This window comes from Oryctolagus cuniculus, chromosome 8 (genome assembly GCF_964237555.1).
Source record: "Oryctolagus cuniculus chromosome 8, mOryCun1.1, whole genome shotgun sequence".
In the NCBI taxonomy this organism is placed as follows: Eukaryota; Metazoa; Chordata; class Mammalia; order Lagomorpha; family Leporidae; genus Oryctolagus; species Oryctolagus cuniculus.
The window spans coordinates 9,231,263-9,255,164 of record NC_091439.1 but is presented as its reverse complement, the minus strand read 5'-3'; the positions used below and the strand labels follow the sequence as shown (position 1 = coordinate 9,255,164).

The 23,902-nt window shown below is 41.6% G+C and overlaps 1 long non-coding RNA gene across 1 annotated transcript in view; it reads left to right on the top strand.

The window, feature by feature from the left end:
• LOC127483244 (uncharacterized) overlaps window positions 1–20,872 on the top strand; it is a 211,507-nt gene extending 190,635 nt beyond the window's left edge. Inside the window, exon 9 of the long non-coding RNA XR_011378204.1 lies at window positions 19,074–20,872. This is a non-coding gene — a long non-coding RNA (uncharacterized lncRNA). The remainder of the gene's footprint in view (window positions 1–19,073) is intronic.
• Window positions 20,873–23,902: the final 3,030 nt, after the last annotated feature.

Below are 23,902 nucleotides of genomic sequence, written 5' to 3'. Positions count from 1 at the left end.
CAAGACAATCAGGGCTGAAGATGACTTCATAGACCCTTTTATAAAGACTTTAAATCATTGAAGGTCTTCCTAAATGGTGAATGTAATGTTGCTCTTCCAATGTCCTTAGATTTTTATTAAGAATATTTATTTTATCCATAATTTTTGAAAGTAATAAAAATAGGAGAACAATTCTGAATAGGTTTCAAAACAGAAGCATGGAGGAAAAAAATCACCTGTGACTACTTGCACACACTAATTATCTGCCATGTTTTTCCTTCAGTATATATATATATATATATTTATTTAAAGATTTATTTTATTTATTTCTAAGACAGAGTTCAGAGAGAGGTAGAGACAGAGAGGGGTCTTCCATCTGCTGGTTTACTTCCCAGTTGGCCACAATGGTCAGAGCTGCATTGATTCAAAGCCAGGAGCCAGGAGCTTCTTCCAGGACTCCCACATGGGTGCAGGGGCCCAAGGACTTGGGCCATCTTCCACTGCTTCCCCAGGCACAGCAGAGAGCTGGATTGGAAGAGGTGGAGCTGGGACTTGAACCGGTGCCCATATGGGATGCCAACGTTCCAGGCCAGGGCTTTAACCCGCCGTGCCCCAGTGCCAGCCCCTCCTTCAGTATATTTTTAAAATATGCTATAATTAAGTGAAATCCTTCAGATATAATCTGTATGTCCATGAATTTACATATATAAATGTGTGACTATGCACATAAACTCCACAAAGCATAAATATGTTCCTGCTACATGTATTCTACTAACTTGGTGGAAAGGAGAGGAAGGGTCCAGGACAATCATTTTTGCTTGTGGGTGTCACAGAGGAGGTGGTAGATTAGTGTGGACAGCAGCTGAGGCAGGATTTGTGGTTCACACAGTCCTGATCATTGTAGGGCAGCAGCTGCCTTGGCAGTCTACTCTCTGCAGTGTGGTTCCCTGGAGTGTTTTTTGTTAGTCCTAACAATGATTCAGCAAACCACTTATTACTCTGTCACTTCTCTTTCTCATTAAACTAGATGGATTGTTTTCTCTTTTCTGTTGAACTTAGAGTTGTACATTCCTCTGCTTGTTGACTTCCCAAATGTTGGAGTGATTTTCTTGGACCCAGTATTATTTTATTTTGGAACGTGGGAAAAAGAATCCTTTTCTCTTCTCTTGGAGAGAAGAGGAACAAGCTGCCTTCATCCTCTATAGGTTTACAATCTATTGAATGATTCTCTTGTCTTCCAGAGATGGGCAGGATACTTGGGTATAATCAGTTCAGTATAATCACTTAGTGACACTGAAGTGGGTGCCTGGCCTTCAATTATTTTGGCTCTTTTTATCATGAAGAATATTTTACATTCAGCAATTGATCCAGTTTGCCAACAAGACAAAGAAATTCCATATGGCTGTTTTAGGAACCATTGAAGACATACTGGTCAAGAGGTAATACAATGTCTTCTTTCTAGAAGACAAAGAGAGGTGAACTGATGCAGATTGTACAGTACATGAGCTTTTGTTGGTGGTGGGTGAAAAAGGGAGCTGTGACCAAAATATTTTCCAAGCCTCCAGTTTGAATTAATAGGTGTCATCATTTCTTGAGCGAGGATGGCTGAGAGTGAGGCAACACTCACAAGCTTGAGATGCCTGTGAGATGGGCAAGTAGTGACAAGAACAGAGGCTGGACTGCAGAGATAACATTGGAAGTTCTATGTATATTATTTGAAACTAGTAGATGAGATTGTTTCAAGAGAAGAAAAGAATATGAAGGAAGAAAGTAGTTTTCATCCTTCTGTTTGCTTTACATTTAACAAATTTATGTCATTTATTTATTATATGTTATCATAATTAAAATAAGCCAACAGTGAGGAAATGAAGTGATTGAAGATATCGTGGTCAAATTGAGTTGTCTGAAAACGGAGAAGAAAGAGGATTTAGAATATGTGAGGGAGGATTGGTTTTCAGTTGCAAAGGGCCCAATTTTTCATTGTAACAGGAAGAGAAGTGGGATGGTTGGCTACAGGTGCAGATGGCTGTGTAGACACAGGTGTAGGAAGTCAAAGTCATTCCCATCTGGTAGCTGGGGATCAGTAAGGATTCACGAGCCACATGTAACTTGCTATCCGAGAATGTGTCTTCTTTTCCTGAAAGTGTGAAACAGACATAGTCCATATTCGTATGATTTTTTGAGTAGAAATTTTATCAATAGTTCTTTTTCAACTATTCATTAGAAGCCTGTATTTCCTGAAGGTCTAAAAGAATTCCTTCCATATGCCCATGACCCTCAGTGAATCAAAGGAAAAAAACCCTCAAAGGTTGCAAAACTTCATAGTACATAGCACTTTTGAAAATAAAGAAGACAAAAGTACACACCTAGTAGTAATTGTCAGAAAATTTTATTTCAAATCAGAGCAATTCTCATTGGAAGGATATTTAACCTTTCATACCCCTTTATTAAAATTATTTTCAAAAGCTACCCACTCTGAGAATACTGACATGGTCTAGGCAGATAACTAAGGAACTTCCTTTTGTTGTTCATTCCATGCTTAATGTTGAGTTAGAAAAGGTTGCTCTATAAAATTTTTTTATTATTTATCCTATAGAATTATTTTTTTAAAATTTTATTTAATGTTTACAAATTTCATTCACTTAACACATACATATTAAAGAACATAACTACCTACTTTACCCTCCCACTATACCCTCACCTGCTGCCTGTGCTCCCTCCCTTCTTCCTCCTCTCTTTCCTATTCGTTCTCTAAATTTGCAGAAATCTATTTTCAGTTTACTTTATATTCATAAGTTTAACCCTGCGTAAGTAAAGAGTTCAACAAATAGTATGAGGGGAAAACACTGTTCCTCAATAGTAGAGACAAGAGCTATAAATAATCATCAAATCTCAAAATGTCAATTTCACTCCTATTATATTTTAGATTCTCTATTATCACAGATCAGGGAAAATATATGGTGCTTATCTTTTTGGGACTGGCTTATGTTACTAAGTATAATGGTTTTGAGTTGCATTCTTTTTGTTGCAAATGACAGGATTTCATTTTTTTAACTGCTGTGTGGTATTCCATATGCCCTTGATAGAAACCCACAGCAAAAGGATTGAGGCATTGACTGAAGGGAGATGAGTTATCTATAAGGGTTTAAATTTCTTGGTGATGCAGGGTCAGAGGGCAAAAGTCACATGGCAAGACGGGTGATGAGTTTGTGAATTAGCTGCAGGGAGGCGCAGCCACTGTCATCATTCTCAGCACTAACGAGTGGTGGCTGTATTTCACAACTATGCATTTGCTCCACTCAGGTCACTCAACATTAGCATTAAAAGAATTAGCCACTTAACATTAGCAGTAGAGAAAAGGGAAGATCACTTCACACTTCAGTCTCAGACCCCAGTGCACATTCCCTCACTCATTTCCACAGAGCTCTATCAAAGCACCAAAGGAGCTGTCTAGCCACAGGCATCTAATCTTGATAAGTTTATCATGCATTTGCAAACTGAAAATGCATATCAGTGGAATAACTAAAGAAAAGTTCAAGGCACTTGTTGAATGACTATTAAATTGGAAGGAGTTAACTAAATTCTGTAAGAATTCAACAAAATGATGGATCATGGTGGCTTTGGCAGAAAGAAAAATTTTGTGGAAGAAACGAGTCTTGAATAAAGAAGCAGGGCTGAGATGGTAAGGAAGGGAGAGGGAAGCATGTCAAGTAGGAAGAAGGGTGTGAGCAGGGTTCCCCAAGGACAGATGCTGAGGAAGTCCCTCCCTGGTGATCAGCTCACTGTTGCAGGCCAATGAGAACCTCGCATGGAGAAAGGAAAGGAAGGAGTGACTGGGTCAGAGCCTATGCACTTTTAGAGGATGCAGTTGCCAGCCCAGGCGAAAGCAAGCAAGCCCAGCCACTGATTTTCTCCTGTCCTTTGTTGTCATTGATTAATCCAGCAGCTAACAGATCTGTAAGGCTTGCTGATTCATTGTTCATTCATTTCCTTTATTAACAAAAAAGTAATGGACTCTAGACTATCATCTGAGTCTGCTGATTTTCAAGGCAGGTTGTAGATCAACCTTCTCTGTAAAAGAGGGTGATACAAGCAAACAAGAGAGGAAAGCAGCTGAAACAGTCAACTGAAAATCCATACAGGGTGGCCTCCTGTGACCTGGTCTGCACTGGGAACTAAAGACCAGGTCATGTGTGTGAAGCTCTGGGTTTGCTTATCAGTTCTTAGACCAAAACTTGAGAATTATGTTTAGGTGCCTGGGAAACTCATGCACATTGGAAGCACTGTAGTTCTGAGTATTTAATCAGTTGGTGAGGAGTGAGCAAGTGTTTTCAAGGTACTGCAGGTAATATTTCTCAGGGATATTCTATCGAAATGAATCTACCTCCATAAATTGGCCACATCTATTGGCATAATTTAATCTCCTAGCTAAGCAAAAGCCAAATGGCCTATTTCCTTACAGACTTTTAACCTTTATCTCACCATTCCATTTGAATGCTTCTTTCACCATAATTTTTTAATATATTTTTGCAATTATATATGTGTATATTCTTGTATGTCAGTTCAATTCTCATTTTTTTAAAGATTTATTTATTTGTTTGAAAGGCAGAGTTATGGAGAGACAGACAGACAAACACACACACACACACACACACACACACATCTTCCATCTGCTGGTTTACTCCCCAAATGGCAGCAACTGCCGGAGCTTTGCTAGGCTGAAGCCAGCAGCCAAGAGCCAGGACCCAGGAGCTTCCCAGAGTCCCCTATGCAGGTTCAAGAGCTCAAGAACTCAGGCCTTCTTCTGTTGCTTTCCAAGAACATTAGCAGGGGAGCTGGATCAGAAGTTAAGCAACTGGGACTCGAACCGGCACCACAGGCAGCAGCTTTACCTACTATGCCAACAATGCCGGCCACTCAACCTGGCCCCTCAATTCTTACTATTTCTTCTTTCTTTGGAAGGAGATAAAATATTAATACATGAAAAATGCTTTATCCTTTTAGTTTAAATAAGAAATTCTGAGAGTAAAATCTGTAGAAATCATCCAGGGTATTAATCTGCCAAGAAGTAAGATTAAACTAACTTCTGCAGTCTATTTTTAAAAGATTTTGCAAGACAAATAACTTGTATCTGTGTGATATTTCCTAATATTGACAGTGCTCATATAAGGAATTTATTTGTGTTTAGCCTAAAATCGTAGGTTACATTTTAAAGAAGATTTATTTATTTGAAAGGCAGAGTGGGGTGGGGAGGAGAGAGAGAGGGGAGTGAGAGGGAGGGAGAGAGAGAGAGAGAGAGTCAAGTCAGGGTCAGGTGAAAACCAGGAGCCCAGTGACCCCCGTACTTGGACCACCTTCTGCTGCCTTCCTAAGTGCATTAATGGGGAACAGGATTGGAAGGACATCAGACAGGAAATGAACTGGGGATCTGATATGGGATGCCTGTGTTGCAAGTGGCAGCTTAACCCTCTGCACCACAATGCTGGCCCCTATGGGCTACATTTTAATAGGAGTTTCCTTCTGGTTCTGCCTCGGGGGTGTTCTTCCCTGTTTCCAGCTTGAGGTTGCTCCCATCCAACCTCAAAGTCCATGTATTGGCAGTCTCTCATCTGATCTGCTAAGCTCCTTAAAGCCCTAGGTTTGGGGTATGGCAAGGACTACTCTGCAATAGAAAGTTAAATTATTTGGAGTAGACCTGAGACCCATCAATCCAACGCACCTGATAGTTAACTGTTTGTCAGGAGAGACCTGAGGCTTGGAAAGGAAACTGATTCCAGGCCTGTGGGGCTCTGGTGAGTTGTCTAGGCCTCCTCAGTGCTGGAGTCAGTCCTGGGGTCTTTTGGAGCTTTTCAGGGTGTTCTTTCCAAGGCTGTGTATTCCAATCCCAGGGTCTATTGAATCTTTCATGGATGGTATAGATATACCCCCCTTTCCCAGTCTTTCCTTCTAGCCCTCTCTCTGGGTTTTCACTCCATTACCCTTTAGATTTTGACCCCCAGTGGTACAAAGCACACCAGACTGGGTGACCTCTCACTGTGATCAAGTGAGACTTCTTCTTAGAAACACAGGGATAATTTCTTAGAAACTGTTTGGTAGGGGAGACGAGATGCTTTCGTTACATCTTGGTCAATCACTGTTTGCCCAGAAAGGAGAGAATACTTTCCTTGAGAAAATAAAACAGCAAATGCACACCCCAAGTAATGTTTTTATGAAGCTCTGGCCTCAAGGAAAAGGAACAGAATTGAGTAGCATTCTGATTTTGTTATAACAGCTGATGGTAAGGTTAGAGGTGATTCATTATCACAGCTAAACCATAACTTCCTTCTTTTCTGTAGGCACAATTCTTTTGGCCTTTTAAAAATTGGTTATTTCTAAACCTGTTCATCTTTACTGTTGTCCCATATATACAAGGTGTATATTTAAAATTAAAATTTGTGGGAAATCCACATTATGAAAAAATGTTTTTGGCATTCATTTTCTTTTGCACCAAAATAAACATTTTTAGAATTATTTTTCCACAAACTTTTCAAAGTACACTCATGAAGACCTACCTGCTTCCACACCCTAGAACTGGGATAACAAGTAATGGGTGAAACTAAGAGATATAGATTCACTGGGATCAACAGAGTATAAGGTAATGTGGCATTGGTTCAAAGAGGCTGTTGGTTCGGAGAGGAAGGGAAATTGACTCTGTGGGAAGAATCTGAGATTGAGTTTCCTGTCAATAGGGTCATCTTGAACCTGTCTTCACTCACAGGCATCTGGAGACAAGAAGCTAGATCAGTGGTCATAAACAGAATGGGCACAGCAACCCACCACTGCTGATGTAAGGTTGTCTATGACCAAGAGAGAAAGAGAGTTAATCCAAGAAAAACGTCTTTTCCACTCACAGCAGAGACATCAACGTAAGAAAGAGTGAAAGAGCAGGCTTTCCTTCTTCCACCTCCCCACCCCGACTCTACTCCAAACTTCATCCTTCAAAGGCAAGGGGAGGGGGGAGGGGATTTTGGAGTCACATTTATTCAGGGATGAGATTGAAGTTTGAAAGTGATCATGACTAAGTCTTAGTAGCTAAATTGCAATTCTCAATAGTGAAAAGAAAGTGAAGAGTTATCAAGATGTTATGAACAGAGTCTGCTACTGGGCAGGAAGTTGGGGAAGGGGTAGACAAAGCACAGTTGCTGTCAGTTGTTTGAAAGGAATAGTAAAAGCCGCATAACCATCCCCCCATGGGTGAGACTCCCCCAGGGAAACTGGTGGCAGAAGAAATGATTGTTGAGGGCAGATGTTTGGTGCAGCAGTTAAATACTGCTTAGGACACCCACATCTCAAATCACAGTGCCTGGCTCAAGTCCCATCTCTGTTCCTGATTCCAGGTTCCTACTAATGTTCAGCATGGAAGGCAGCAGGTGATGGGTCAAGTAGCTGGACTCCTGCTGCCCATTTAGGAGACGTGGATTGAGTTCCTGGCTCTTGACTTCAGTCTGGCCCAGCCCTGGCTGTTACTGGCTTTAGGGGAGTGAACCAGTAGATGGGAGATATCTTTCTGTTATTCTCTCTTTCTATGTTGCTTGCCTTTCTAAAGAATTGATAAATAAAATTTTATAAAATGTTGTTATTACTAGGACCAAGTACCAGTTGGAGACCTGTAGCTATTAAGAGCTGATGGGTTGCAGAAAAAAGCAGTGACTGATACAGGTGAGAGTAGCAACCCTGATAGGAGGGGGCTGACTGGCCTAGAGAAATGGGCAGAATGTTGAACTGCTTTTACTCTCCTAAAATACTAAACATTTGAGAGAATAAAGGGAGAAGAGACTAGAGGAAAATGTAAAACATTTTAAATGGTCAAGATTTGTTTTTTTCAAAAAATTTTTTTTACTTATTTCAGAGGTAGAGCTACAGACAGAGAGAGGGACAGACAGAAAGAAAGGTCTTCCATCTGCTGGTTCACTCCCCAAATGACCACAACAGCCGAAGCCGGGCAAATAGGAAACCAGGAGCCAGGAGCTCCTTTAGGTCTCCCATGTGGGTGCGGGGGCTCAAGCACGTGGGTCATCTTCCACTGCTTTCCCAGGCCATAGCAGAGAGCTGGATTGGAAGAGGAGCAGCCAGGATACAACCAGCGCCCATAAGGGATGCTGGCGCAGCAGGTAGAGGCTTAGTTCACTATGCCACAGCACCAGCTCCTCAAATAAAATCTTGTTACTTTTGCATTTTCTGAGTTTCAGTTGATCAGCACTTCTTAATTAATGAGGAAAACGATAATATGTAAAAATCCAGTTCAAAGCCAAATTTCAGGAACTCAAAATACAGGCAATGAGGAATGCTGAAATGATTTTTCTAACAGAAGTAAAAATGGCCAATATTGTACAGGACAATAAAATATGTAATATAAGATGTTTGGGGTCATCTCTTCTGAATGATGAAAACCAACTGTATTTCTCCTAGAAGATAGTTCATCTTAGAGCTCCAGGAGCAAGACTTATTTGTTTAAGACTCAGTTTTCTATCTTTTAATTTATGCTCCTCCCATGGACTCCTAAGATAGCCCAGCCAATAGAGAGGAAATCGAAGGTGCACGGCCCTGAAACATTGGTAATTTCCAGAAACTCCCCCTCGTGCCTGGCATTCCACTGAGAGGAATTTTTCTAAATTTTTTTTTTGCCCATTTATGGATCTTTTTTTTCCTAGTGGATAATTACATACAATTTGAAGTTTGTTGCTGTTGTGATGTAATTCTCCATTTTTCTAAACAGTAAAGTTTGCCACACACCGAGTGATGTCCCTTTGGAGGAATGGCATTCAGGCAAATGTAGGGGGATGAGCTGACTGACTGCTATAGTAGTGTGGAACAAACAGAACAAAATAATTGTTGGGAATGATTTGTGAATGAGACCGAGAATTCTGTAGAAGGAACTTAGAGTAGTAGAGGTGACCAACAAGCGGAAAGCACTGACAACAATTAGAAATCTCAGGGAGTGCTTTGTGTTTTCTCTAAGATAAGGGGTATTGGGCTGAACAGGATGGCATTGATTCAAATATTGATATGAAATCACAGAAAAACCTCTTGAGGTTTCTGCTTTACCATGCCCACAGTGGTTCTTTCTGGTTATTGGGTTAAGGGGTGATTTCTACTTCCATTAAAGCATTTCTTAAATTCTTTTAAATCAATTTTCATATTTTGAATGATTGTTGTATAATTATATATAATTACAATTATGCCTGGACTTCTAGAATAATCAAGACTTACTTTCATAAGTTGCACAAATTAGAAAGCTTTCCTTATAATTAAAAAAAAGTCCTTGAAAATGAATTTGTAAAACCTGTATCATAATGTCTTAGCCCCCAAAATATGTGTGCCAAAGTGGCAACTTCAAGTTGGCTATGTCACCTGCCTGATGCTCCTGGGCAGCCCACGGCAGTTCTGAGGGGTCTAATCTGGATTTACTGCAACTGTGTTAGAATATGCTCAGCCTGCAGCTATTGAAGGCTGTCTCAGCTCTTAGAAAATAAGGATCTAATTGTATGCATAACTTATAGTCCTTATTTTGTGGAATTACAGGTTTTTTTGGTCAACATTATTTCTTGATACTGATACACTCTTTTCCTGTATAACTTACTAAGTAGAAAAATCCATCTCCACTGTCTAAGATAAAGACTAAGTTGATTGAACAGGGATCTCTCAAGACCAGAGACCTTGTTAGGCCTCGTCTCCTGCTGTTCACCACCAGCCACCCTTGATCTCAACTTTCCACAATGAGTTTTGTGCAAAATACTCCTCAGCAACTTAAGCTCTGTCAGAACCCATCGCATCATCTCTGTCTCCTTTAATTCTGTCTTTTCTCACAGCATTTTTCAAGATATAATGTTTATTTGTTTATTATTTACCTTTTTCAACTATAATGCATCATCAGTGGATCAGTGATTGATTATTTATTTACTTATTTCTCCTATATCCTCAGAGCTTCAAATATTGACTGGTCCACAGTAAATTCTCAATACACATTTATTGAGTGAATGGAGAACTGAACAGACATCTGGAGCTGTGCATATTTTATTCCATAGTTCTGGAATAGTCTGCCCTGAACCTTCCTTCACTTGGTTCACTATTGATATTTGAGATTTTCTTTTAGACATCATTTGCTAAGAGATCTTTTTTGGACTTTTTCTTCTCCCTTATCCTACTTTATTGCAGTTGGCTGCTTATTTATTTGCACACATTTTGTATGAAGACAGTGATCATGTCAGCTTTGTTTTCATCAGCTTCTTCACTGCTACACAGCACCCAGCACCCAGTAGATGCCCAATACTGTTCTGCTATTTTTATTGATTATTTGCTATACAGTAAACAGCACATACATATTCAATCTTCTAAGTTTCTGTTCATACTACTTCTTAGATATAAAATACAGTTTCTCCACTTAAAAGTTTTCTTGTGTTGAGGAAGAGATTTTGCCCATGGAACCATGTGCAACAACAGTCCAGAACACCAGACACAGTTCACAGGGGTCATTGCAGGATATTTAAAAGTTTTTAGAGAACTATGGTAAATCTGTGGATATCACGTAATGAGGTAGCTTATTCCATCACATGATATTTTGTTATTCCTTTTTAGTGGCCTGTTTTATGTATGAAATGAGGATTCAGTGGTTGCTGTGAGAAAAAGAAAGTACCACGTGAAAATTCATGTTGAACAGAAAGCGAAGGTGTGACTGTCCATGTTGTTTCAGAGGACGGAGAAGTCACACAGCCCTTGCTGTTCTGAGTAATGACAGCTGAGACCAAAATGAAGTTTCCTTTTCATCTTTAAAATTGCGTGTAGTTGTAAACAGTTATTGAGCCATTAGGATACACAAACTTACTATTGTTTGAATTTAACCAACTCCTAAATATCTTCTGACCTAAATGAGGAGCAAAAATTATTGAGATAAGATACTAAGGACGATATGAACCAAGGAAGTTTGAAATCTCTACATCGTGTCACATTAGTGCTCCAAGTTCAGTCTTTTAGGTCGACATTCACAAAATTGAGTTCATTTGATTATATTTCTACTTTTCCAGGTTGTCAAGCAGCTCTGCCTTTCATTTAAAAGTTGACTGTGGTGCATTTTCAGTCACACATTAATGAGGACGCCTTTTCTTTCTTTCCCCTTTTCAGCCTCCCTGACCCCCCTAGTTCCATGCCCTGCTTCTGCCCTTCTCTCTTTGACTTACACACATTTCCTTTTACAATGAGTAGTGCAACTAAGCAAGAGATTGGCTGGCTCTGAGTTGCTCCTCTCTATACCAGTACTGGAAATGATCTAGACACATTTCCCCCTTGTTGATTGAGCAGACAGGCGTGTTAACTTAAGGAAAGTGTCCATTTATCACCTCCCTGCAGTGTTCTCTGTCCTTTTATTTGCCTTGTGCCTAATGAACATCGGTTATCATTGAATACTTCATTGTGCTACGCGATGAAGAATAGATCTTCAAATACTCATCTTGTTATGGCGATGAGCAGAAACTATAGTTCTTGCCTTATAATAGATATTTCATTACATATGACCATCTGATGGAAAGCAACTTTCCACACCTGTTCCAACAAAGGCACCAGTCACCATGGGTTTTATTTTTTCTACCTTCAAAGTGACAATTCTGAGAGCCCTGTCTTCTCTCCCTTCTTCATTCCTTCCCTTCTTTCCCTCTTCTCTTCCTTCCCCCATCTCTCTCTCCTCCCTTGCTTATCGCACTGATACTGTATCGCCATTGCTTTATAGTCACTATGCACTTAAGAGAAATGCTAGGTCTCATGTGACAAATGTCCCAATTCCTTCTAATTTCTAGCTTATAATTTCTGGCATGGGGACACTAGCAGGGTGTTTCCTACTGGGGAAATGAGAGAAATTCTAGGCAAACTACACTAAAATACAAATCCATCTTTCTGCTGATGCAGCAGTTTAGAAGCAATGAGTGCACCTATGATAGCCCACATATCTCTCGTGCAGAACAGCTAGGAGAAAATGCCAGTACTGCTATCTACCATTGTGTAGCAGATTTATGAAAGGTGCTCTATTTTGGTTGCACTGTTGTTTAATACTGTGTATAACAATGTGGACTCTTTCAGACCAAGGTTTTTCTTCTTTAGTTTCATGTGTATATATCAGGTACATTTCCCTAGCATTGAATATTCACAGAAAATATGATTCTAACTCCTTCCTGGGCTACCACTGATGAAAATTCTTGCTACCAGAGAGGCTGTGTCACTTTGGGCAGGAATCTGGTAAGGAGGCAATAGAGTATAGAAATGGATAGTTTGGACATGGTTTGCATAATAGGTTTTTAAGATAGGTTTTTTTAGTTATTTTAAAAAATATGTATTCATTTTATTTGGAAGGCAGAGAGAGAGAGAAAGAGGGAGAGATTTTCCATTCTCTGGCTCACCTCCCAAATGGCCACAACAGCTGTGTCTCGGCCAAGCTGAAGCTAGGTCCAGGAACTTCATCCAGGTCTCCCAAATGGGTGGCAGCGGCTCAAGTACTTAGGCCATCTACTGATGCTTTTCCAGACACATTAGCAGGGTGTTGGATTGTAAGTAAAGTAGCTGGGGCTGCAAGGGCACCCGTGTGGGATGTCAGCATCCTAGGCAGTGGCCTAACCCGCTGTGCTGCAATGTCGGCCTTAGATCGGATCTTGGGTGGAAGTTCATCCCAAAGTGGGACAGTGTAAAACGGACTTATTTCTAACTTGATGTGGGTTAAGAAATGATTTGGCTTTAAAGGTGAAAACAATACCGTGTTATTATTTATTCTGTGAAATTCAGCTGCATTTCTTTCTTTCTTTTTATTTTCAAATTATATTCTCTTAAGAATACCCCTTCACTCCCCCAAGTTTCCATTGCTCTTGAACATGTATATTAGGGCAAGCAACATATTTGGGGAACAAATAAGAGAGAAAATTTTTAAAAGCTCCAGTGGTGGATGCTGCGCTGAGGAGTAAGCCTGTGAGGTACTTTCTCTCATACATTTGGCAAGCTCAGTCAAGTTCTGTCCAGAAAACATGAGTGCCGAATAGCTCTGGGAGAGGTGGGTGAGGGTATGCCTGTTTATTTCTGTAAGTTTGGGCTACTTTTACATTAGATTACCTTGTAGAGGACGGAATCTGACCAACCACTCAATAAAAAACCCTTAGTAATGTTCTGCCTGCTCATAGGCTTTGATTGAGCTTTCCCATCCTAATCATAAATCCATTTCCATAGAAACACAAATAGGAGGAGCATCATGAAAGCAATTTGTCTGTTTCTGCTTCCATGTAAATGGAAATGGAATTTACAGCAGTAAAAAAAAAAAAAAAGCTTTAATAAGCAATATTTCCAAATGCAGCCTTCAAATTTAACCCTTTCAGCTTATAAAGTAGTTGCCGATAGTTGATAATTTGAAGCATAGCAGGGCAATTCTATACCTGGAAAAAATTGTAAGCCTTGCACTTCAGCTAACATAGGCTTCTGACTTTGAAACAGCATGTTGGTGTCACTTACTGTTCAACATTGGTTGTGACCCTGTCCAACCCAGGGACATGCCTTATCTCTTTCTCTCTGGAGAGACCACCATGGTGAGTGTTTGAGAAGTTACCATGGAAAGTGTCGCTTGGGTTCTGCAGTATATTTTTTGTCCTTTTCCAATTTTTTAGAGCTTTTCTAGTATTTCTTCCACGAGCATACTCTGCTGCATGTTTTAAGCCTTCATTAATCACTAACCATTGGCAATACATATGTTGAAATGGTAAGAGTGTCATATTGCATGAAGAATTTTTCACATAGTGTGCACAAATGCTGAATAAGCAAAAAGTTTGCTGTTCATCAATAAAGTAAAAAAATTGATTTACAATATGGGCTAAAATTGGATCCTGTGAAAAGTCACTTAGTTCATTACTCATTTGAAAAGATACTTTGCTAAGCACTTTGAAATTATTTTCCAAGTTTTTGTTTCAAAAGCGCTTTTTGAATATTTCAAATTATAGAGTCAAAATTACATAATCTATGGAAAAATTCAACAAAAACCTGTATTAAACATGATATATCACAGTTCTTTTTAATTTGGTTGGATGAGTCAAATAGATTTCAGACTGAAGCCCTTTGAAGTGTTAGGGATCCCAAGAAGCCAGGGTCATATTTTATAGACGATGTGGAAGGTGGAATTGGGAGGAAGATATGACAGAATCAGGGTGGGGGAGGGAAGAATAAAATAATGACTTTCTAAGGAAATGGAGAAGTCCATTTGAAGAACAGCCTGCAAAGCTAACATGAACCTTGAAGGATTCTATCCTCTCTGTCCCCAGCAGTACTGACAGCATGATGTCTGCCAGAGAGGGGAGCAGGTGTTTACTTTTGCAGGTCACTGAGTTGAGTAAAGTCTCCTTGCCCTGAATCAAATGCTGCAGGCAGCCAGGCAGTGGCTGGAATAGAAAACTGAACTTGAAGGTGGGGTGTGGCTGTGTGAAAGTTGTCAGGGTCAAAATGGAGTCAGTTATGCCAACCCTACAGCAGAGAAGGAAGAGTTCTCACGGGCATTTCCCCAAGAGGAACTTTCACAAGACGCTGCCCCCACACAGGGGCCACAACAATCTGATCAAATAGTGTGTCCACAAGGACAGCTCCCCAGCAACTGTCTCACAGCCTCGCCCATTGTCACCCTGCTTTGTAATCACGGTGGCTGACGATTACTGTTTCAGATATCTGTGGAATCCTCCTCATTTTTGCCTTTGAAAACTGCTGGCCTCCTGGGACTCTGTCCGTAGTTTACTCTGGTCTGTGTGTTTCCATTGCAATGCTCTGCTAGTCCCATTGCAAATAAACACGATTCTTTGGAAAATATCTCTCTGCTTATTTTTTTATTTAGGTTGACAGTTGTAAAACTTTTATCTTGGGTCATTACAGCCTGAAAATAAGAGAACTTTGAGATTTCATTTTCTGTCCTAACCCAAAGGAAAGATCAGATCCCACACATCTTGGGAGTAGATTAGAACAGTATGCAAAATGCAAAAAAGAATCTGAACAAGAAACACACCACATCATTTCTATGAGCTAATGTTGCCTTTTACTAACACCTGAAAATTCTAGTTATACTGTATCTGCAGCTTTCTTTTTTTTTCCTATATTCATATTATGCTTATGTTAGCATTTTTTTCCTCATGGGAACATGATGCAATGTAAATAATTGCTCATAGATGGTTACACAGTGTGCAGACAGATCATTACCTCTCCCCCAGCATTCGTTTCCTCCTCTTGGGAAGGTACACACTGATGGTAGGGGCACCACATTGCCCATGGCTCTTCCCCTGAGCCGGTGAGTTCCTGGCACCTAACAACATCTTTTCTGTGAAATGAATGAATAGAGCAAGAGAATGTGTTTAGTTTTTACTAGGGAGAGAGAATCCCAACCTGGGTAGTCCTAACTGATCTTTATGGGCAACCCACTGGTGTCTTCAGTGGCACAACAGACAAGCTAGCCCCCCTCATGTGATCTGGAAGAGGCTTACTCAGGTTTAGCTCTGCTCCACCTCGAAGGTTCCTTAGGGTCACACAGCCCCAGGAGAGATGTATGCACATTGCTCACTAATTGTGTGACTTTTCTTAAATTATCTAAGCTTGCTAGGCTACACGTTTTAAATTTGAAAACAGGGAACCAACATTGCTGGATTGCTGTAAGGACTTCCTGACGTGGTGCATTGATTGGCCCATGGCAGCAGCTGATATCCAACATGGATTAGTTAGACCAAAACAGTCTACATCTTCTTCATCTGCTCTATACCACTGGGTATATTCTGAGGCTTTGGGAGCCCTGTGGTGGTACGAGACCTAGATTTTTTAAATAGTTCATAGAGTAGCAAAATCCGAAGTAGTGAACTGCTCTTACATTTATTGGTACAAAAAATGGTGGAGGTTGGGGGGCAAAGGATAGCAGGTTGGGCCTAAAATGTGCTTCAGCACTGAAGGAATTCCAAGAACATAGGTTGTATTGGTTTACATTGCCACCACTTCTGGGCTGCTTCATTGTCAAATAATTCAATAACTTGGCTCAATTTTTTTTATTAAGCACCACCAACAGCTTTGCCTGACCTTATTTATTTCCTTTCCAAACCCATGAGCCTGGTCTGTCCCCACTACCATGCCCTTCCAGGGGCTAATTCTCCATGAACAATGCATTTATCTGTAGTCTCTACCTGTTCAACTCTCACTGTCTTTGAGACCCACCTGGTCCAGGAAGCTTCTCTAGCTTCTTGTTTCACATTGATCTCCCCTATTTCTGGCCTTCTCTTGCCTGGTCCTAATGTTAGTCTTCTATTGTTTTGCATTGTCCTGTAATTACTTACTTGAGTTCCTAGAGTGCAAATGTTTGGCATGCAAAGGCCGTGACTAGCATTTAGCACAGTGACTGGTACATGGTGGATGCTTCATAGAGGAATATGTGGCTCAATCACTTTATGTATACTGGAGATTTCCTTTCCCATGGTGTCAGGAACTGTTCAGGCCTTTTCAAAGGTTGTTCACTCCATTGAAGGGCTTACTGGAACCTCATCTAGGTTGGCTCAATTATCCCAGCTGATTGGAGCAAGCCACATATTTGTGACCTCTCAGACAAATAAATAATCCATTTACCTTTATACTGGGATTGGATTGCCGTATGATTTTCCTCTACTACTTCCAGAAGATTTAGGATTGCCTTGTTTTGGCAAGCAGATAAATTACGCCACTTCCACAGACAGCTCGGGCCTCTAGCAGTAACGATTTTTCTTATAAAGCATTTCTCAGCCTTTGGTCATGATGGGATTAAATGAACATATTGAAAAGATTATTTTTTATTAGCACCCTATGGTGTCTCTGATGAGATTACCACATATAGTTTGAGAAATGACAATGGGAACTGGAAAATGATGGCCTTGTAGGACAGAAACTTTTTTTTTCCTTACAGAAAAGGAATCTTGAGGATTTGATGGTGTGAGGCAGCATTGCACCCTGGGGGCCACAGCCTGCTGGCCACCAAGGAGGAGTGCACCCAGGCATGGGGGCGGCCAACCAGTAGGCCCAAAGTATCATCTTCGAAAGAAATATTTCTTTTCAGGAGGATCACTTTCATCTGCAGACACATTATAACTGCAGTCTGATCTGACATTTCACTGTGTGCTGGGTCACCTGAATTGCCCCTTTGAGTCTTGACCGAGCTCTCTCTGATACAGTCGTTGGCATGAGTGTGATTCAAAGGGGGCTGCTGCTACTCTGAGCCATCACAGTGTGCAAGCTTCCTATCTCAGGTCCACTCCAATCAGTTCATGAGATCAGACCGGGATGCTGGGTTGAAAGAGACTTGCAGGTGGTCTCTGGGTCTGTAACTTGTGTGCCATATGGTTATAAGCCTATACTGTTGATTGGAAGCATCTGCCTTAGGAGACACAAGGGCTGGTGAAAGCATTTCTAGAAAAGCACTTCCTTCTCATGCCCTGGTTTTAATCACTAACTTTTCCAACTGAAATCCTCAAAGCCTACTATTTATTTCCTTGCATCTCATAGCATAAGTGTCATAGTATAGGTATAGTATCCAAAATGAATGTGACTGAAAGTATCTTGTTTTTTTAATTTTTGTTTATTTTTATTTTTTTAATATTGTATATTCATGTGGCAAAATAATCCTAACAATAGAAAAAAGGATGATATGAAAAGTAATTTTGTCTCTCTCCTGTCCCCCACCCACTGACTCCTAGCATCTCTCTTTGAAGTTAATGTTAATCAGTCTCTGAATATCATTCCTGAAAAGTACCAGAGTAGTATTCAACCAAACAATTATTCTCTGAGCCCTTGAAGTTTCCAAATGCCATGAAAATGAATAATGTGGTCTGTGTCCCCAGGAATTTCCCAGTTTGGCTGATGAAATGAACAGGCTAGGGAGTGTGGAGGGAGGCAGGAGGAGCAGCCATGGAGGCATCGGAGCTGGACTGAGGCTGCAATTGGACCAGTGACTGTGTTGCTATGGCAAGTCTGTCTTTGTCCTTGGATGTGCTGACCTTGGCACAGAAAGCTAAGCCCTGCTCCTGTCTGCCAGCTTCCAGGGGCGAACAAGGAGAAGTTGGGGCCGGAGCACACAGAGGACAGCTGAACAGTGTGCAGAGAGTGCACCTGTTGTGCTCCTGGCCTGGAGGAAAGGCTCTGCTGATTGCTAGGAGCAGTCGGGGAACAATTTCACGAGATGCGAAGCTTCCAGATTTGCACGTGCACAGTGCCCAGAATTTTCATGGAAGGCCTCCCTCTAACATTGTCAGAAAAGTTTGTTCTCAGGTTCTCTTCCCAGCCATCATGTGGGATTGGCCTCCTCCATCTGAAGTCCCTCTTCCAGGAGTTCTGCTGGGGCAGCTGTGCCCTGATTCTGGATTATTCTGAGAAGTTTTGTTCCTCTTTGAAGTCAGGGAGGTGTCCAGTCCTCACTCCTCAGAGCAGCTATCTTGTAGTACAGACAGTCATGTAGCCCATTTATGAGCAGTCACCTCCAGGATCTTCACTGGGTTTGTGATACTCAGAGGGATCAACACACACAAATATCAGACAGAATAGAAGTACCTGATCTCACCCAGTTCCAGTGCTTTTGGGGTTTGTTTTTCTTTTTACTTCTGCTTAACCTGTTAATAGGTGGGAAACTCAGCTTTCTGGGAATAGCCTCCCTGGGCATACAGAAGAGAAAATGCCTTATGGAAACACTCACACAAGTGCAGTGATGTCTTTGGGTTCAAACATGGCCACTCTTAATGCAAGCCAGGGGAGTCCATCAGAGGAGTTTAATCTGGAGCTGGACTGGAAAAAGGTTTCCATTTCTTGGGCCTTTGGTTCCTTGATTCATTAGGAAAAATATCATGTGAGGTTCAGAGTTTCTCTGGCTCTTCACCAAGCAAAATTTCTCTTGTTCTTCAATTAGCAAAATTCTCAGCAGTTTCTCAAGGGTGGTTTAATATAAACAAGACAGTGTCCTTGTGTTAAGTTCTGTTTGCTTAGAGATTTTGTTAGTATAAATATATTGAAGCCCTACTGTGGAGACTGGTCAATACTGAGACAGACTTCTGTTCACCTTGTAGACACTGCACTGTGAAGTATCTTCCTAAAGGAGCTCCCACCACGAGGCCTCTCTGGCTCTGCTTAATAAGGTCCTGGCATCTTTCTGTTGAGACGGAGTCAAGAGAGGAGCTATGGAATGCCTACGCTTCCGAAGTGAGGTTGGGATCCTGTGAAGATGAAGAAGAGAGAAGCCTGCAAATTAAAGGCTCATGTGTACCCACTGGAGAACACTCCACTACATGGAAAGGAGACCAGAGAGATAAAAGACTATAAAAACCTTTCACACTATCCTCTGGCCAATTTTTCATGATGATGTAAGAGCAAGATTGTATGTTTTCCTTAATGTGGCATTCCAGAAGTATTGGGCATAATAAGATTATAGGATGGTAACCTGACTGCTATCCTGTCTTACAGGCATCTCTACTTCCATGTATAGTATGCAAAAGACTCAGGATCTTTCTTAAGTCTTTAAATACACCATCTCCCACCTGCCTCAGGGTCTTTGTATATGATGTTTTACCTTCTTGTTTCTCCCTTCCCCAGTTAACCCCACCCATTCTTTAGATTTCGTACTGAAAGCTACTTACTGAGGGAGACGTCCTCAGATGTTGCTCACCAAGGCAGGCCATCTTGCTAAAGCCTCAGATTCCCTGCATGTTTCCTGCATGGTTCTTGTCACAGTTTTTAAAATGTACTATGTGATTAGTCCATGAGTGTCTGTCTCACTAGGCAGCAAATGTTTTGAGGGCAGGATCATGTCTGTTTTCATTGAAAAACTGATTAATTGATTGATTTATTGATCAGCAGTCACTGGGTCCTTCAAATCATAGCTTCTTGAAAGGGCTGAATCCATGTTGTGGCTTTTGCTGTCAGTTCATGGAGAGGAATTGCTGCAAAGGATGATATAAGAAGTTGAATTTAGAAAAATTGCTGTGTAAATAGATGGATCACTGTAACTGCTTGTGAATGTACACGCACACCAAAACTGTGTTAAGATGGACTGAAGACTCTGTTGTCCTTTCTGCCATCTGCCTAGTGAATGCCATACACTTGCAGTTGCTTCATCAAGCCCAGACATGTGTGTGTACCTCGTCCTATGATGAATTAAAGAGTTCTCTATCACATTCAGCATCTCCTCCTTCATTTGGCCATCCTGAAAGCACGGAACACTGTTCATAAAAGAAGCACAGTGTCAGTGTGCCTGTGGACCCACAACAATTTGCATAACATGATGCAGCATGGCCCAAACTGCAGATATTACTGTCAGTGGATCATGACATTGGTTTGGTCAGCATCATTTCTGTGAAATACACTTGTGCTAGCATTACAAATTTTATTAGAGAGCCAAGTACTTAGTGTCCTTTGAACACTGGGGGGAAGAGAAAACAATCATGAACCCTTGGCTTGAGGAAATATGATTATTTGTGAATTGGGTGAAAACAAACACAAGCAAACAAAAAATCCTGTCAATTCTTATGTACTTCATCGTAGTTAATTATATTGATGGAAATCACTTATCTACATGTATGTCCAGTTTAAGAAATGGCACTTTTGCTACCTGTGTAATGAGGCAGAAAAACATTCAGCATTGCCCAAGCTTATCTGATTATTGTTTGTTCAATTTATAAGTACGTGCTTGGTTACTTTCTTTGAGTTAAAGGACTTCCTGTCGGAGTATTCACCTAATTTATAACACTCACATCATGTCCTGATGCAGACATGGAGGGCTGATTATCAAGTCAAGATGTAATGCTTGGCTTACCTGGGAAGAAACTACAACTCAATGCAGTGGACTGTTTCTCCAGATGAAGCAGCTCCTGGACAGAAGCGAGTCTTCAGAGAGCAGCAGACACACGAACAGATCTAATGATTATTCATGTGTGCCTTCTGAGTAACATTTATTAAATTGTTTTTATGTTGTTCAAAGCAGCATGACAGTTTGACCTCTCATTACTGTTTGGCATTTATTCCCAGTGTATGTCTCTGTGCACGAAAGTCATACTGTTGAGATATCTGTCTCAAGATAATCACATAGGCACTGGAAGGGAAAAACATTGAACCAACAGGCTCTAGATAATGCTTTCTGGTCACCCCTCACCTCTGCAGAGAGCTACACAGCTCTTTCCATGATAAACTATACAAGGCATATAATCTTTGCTGGGTCCCGTAGAGACGATTTCACGACATGAAATTGCAAGGCACTTTGAGAAGGAAAAGAACAATCAAATTTCGTGAGGCTGAAAGTCCAGCATTGGGAAGAGGTAAGGAAAGGGCAACTTTTGCTCTAATGCCCTGCTCTAACTTTGAGTTTAGCCTCGCCCTGGAAGTAAGGAACCTTTAGGTCGGTGAGATTCTGGAAGCCAGTGGTGGGGGTTCTACAGGCTCTTAAAAAACCTACTGGAGCCGGCGCTGCGGCTCACTAGGCTAATCTTCTGCCTTGCGGTGCCAGCACACCGGCTTCTAGTCCCGGTCAGGGCGTCGGATTCTGTCCCAGTTGCCCCTCTTTCAGGCCAGCTCTCTACACTCTCTCCGGGAGTGCAGTGGAGGATGGCCCAAGTGTTTGGGCCCTGCACCCCATGGGAGACCAGGATAAGTACCTGGCTCCTGCCATCGGATCAGCGCAGTGCGCTGGCCGCTGTGCCCCAGCCGCGGCGGCCATTGGAGGGTGAACCAACGGCAAAGGAAGACCTTTCTCTCTCTTTCTCTCTCTCACTGTCCACTCTGCCTGTCAAAAAAAAAAAAAAAAAACCTACTGGAAATCATGCTGATCGGTAACCAAAATATCAGGCGACTGTGCTTTGGGCTGGGGTAGCCTTGGTGTCCCTGGTTTATTTCATGTACTTCAATGTATTTTGTTTTTATCTTTTGGGAAATAAAAATTGTCAAAATGTTTTTTTCTGTAAATGTATGTAATAGGCATTTTTTCAAAGGACAGTTTAAAGCAATATCTGGTGGGGGATTTTTGGGGGAACCCTTGACCCACATCTGCACACTCGGTGGTAAATGAGGCAAATTGCTCCAGTCCAAAGGCCAGGCTTCTGGGCAGGTTGGTTTTAGGGAAGAGTAGTTGTGTTGATGGTTATATTGTAAACTGGACTTTGGGCTGAGCCTCTTCTGTAGGCAGAGAAAGCTGCTCTGAGAGCATCCTCAGCACAGCTGCATCCTGAAGCAGTTGAGGGACCAGGCTCCATGGAAACTGCCTGGGGCTGTCCTCCAGCAGGCACTACTTGTCGTCCTGCTGAACTGGGGTGGTCTGAGCAAGCACACCCTTTTGTTTTGTTCTGCTTTCTGTGTATTTATTTGAGAGAAAGAAAGAGTGTGTGCATGGGCTGGTTGGGGGAGGTGAGGAGAACTCCCATTTGCTGGTTCATTCTCCAAATGCCCACAACATGCAGGAGCCAGGAACTCAAACCGATTCCCATGTGGGTGGCAGAAGCTCAATTACTTGAGCCGTCATGGCTGCCTTCCAGTGTTTGCATTGGTAGGAACACTGGAGTCAGGAGGGACAGGAGGGAGAACCTAAGATCAAATGCAGTATGCGATGTGAGGTTTCTGTTTTTTTTTTTTTTTTTTTTTTTTTTTTTTTTAGGGTATATATTTGAAAGGCAGAGTTATGGAGAGGGGAGAGAGAGAGAGGGAGAGAGAGAGAGAGAGAGAGAGAGAGAGGTTGTCTGTCCACTGGTTCACTCCCCAAATGGCCTCATTAGCTAGGGCCAGGGGCTTCATCTGGGTCTCCCACATGAGCATAGGAGCCCAAGGACTTGGGTCATCTTCTGCTGTTTTTCCAGGAGCATTAGCAGGGATCTGCATCAGAAGTGGAGCAGCTGACACTCAAACCAGTGCCGATATGGGTTGCTGGCACTGCAGGCAGTGGTTTAACCAGCTGTGCCACAGCGTCAGCCCTAACATGGACTTCTTAATGAGCATCTAAACCACCAGGCTAAACACTGCTCCTGCACCCCTTTCTTTATTCTTTCTTTAGGATGCAAACACAAAGGGGACCACATTCATCTCTGGTAAACTGTGAAGATCTTTACTTATATTAGTGATTGTGAAATAATCAACTTAAGTTTGGGAGAATTTTGTTTATTTGTTTGAATAGAATAGGTCAAAACATAAGAACACTTGGTTGTAAAACTGACAAGGATGCCAGCTGGAAGTTGTATCTTAGTGAAACTGCATTGGGAGAATTTCTACCATCTGTAACTTCTACAGTTTTGAATAGTATCCCAATCCTTTATAAAAGCTGATAAATTAAAATTTTCTTACTCAGTTTTCTTTTGTTTGAATTTAAATATACTGAGAACCAATGCACAGAATTTTTTTTTTTGTTGACAGGCAGAGTGGACAGTGAGAGAGAGAGAGACAGAGAGAAAGGTCTTCCTTTGCCGTTGGTTCACCCTCCAATGGCCGCCGCGGCCAGCGGGCTGCGGCCGGCGCACCGCGCTGATCCGATGGCAGGAGCCAGGAGCCAGGTGCTTTTCCTGGTCTCCCATGGGGTGCAGGGCCCAAGCACCTGGGCCATCCTCCACTGCACTCCCGGGCCACAGCAGAGAGCTGGCCTGGAAGAGGGGCAACCGGGACAGAATCCGGCGCCCCGACCGGGACTAGAATCCGGTGTGCCGGCGCCGCTAGGCGGAGGATTAGCCTAGTGAGCCGCGGTGCCGGCCCAATGCACAGAATTTTGAAATAAAAATTTTGCCCTATTTACTTATGAGTTTTTTAAAGATTAGAGACATTGATGATAACACTGAAAACTTGTTTTCCTTTCAACATCCAATATGTGATTTTCATCTCAATCATCCTCAGGAATTTATAATACTTTTTCCTCATCTAGTTCAAAATTATT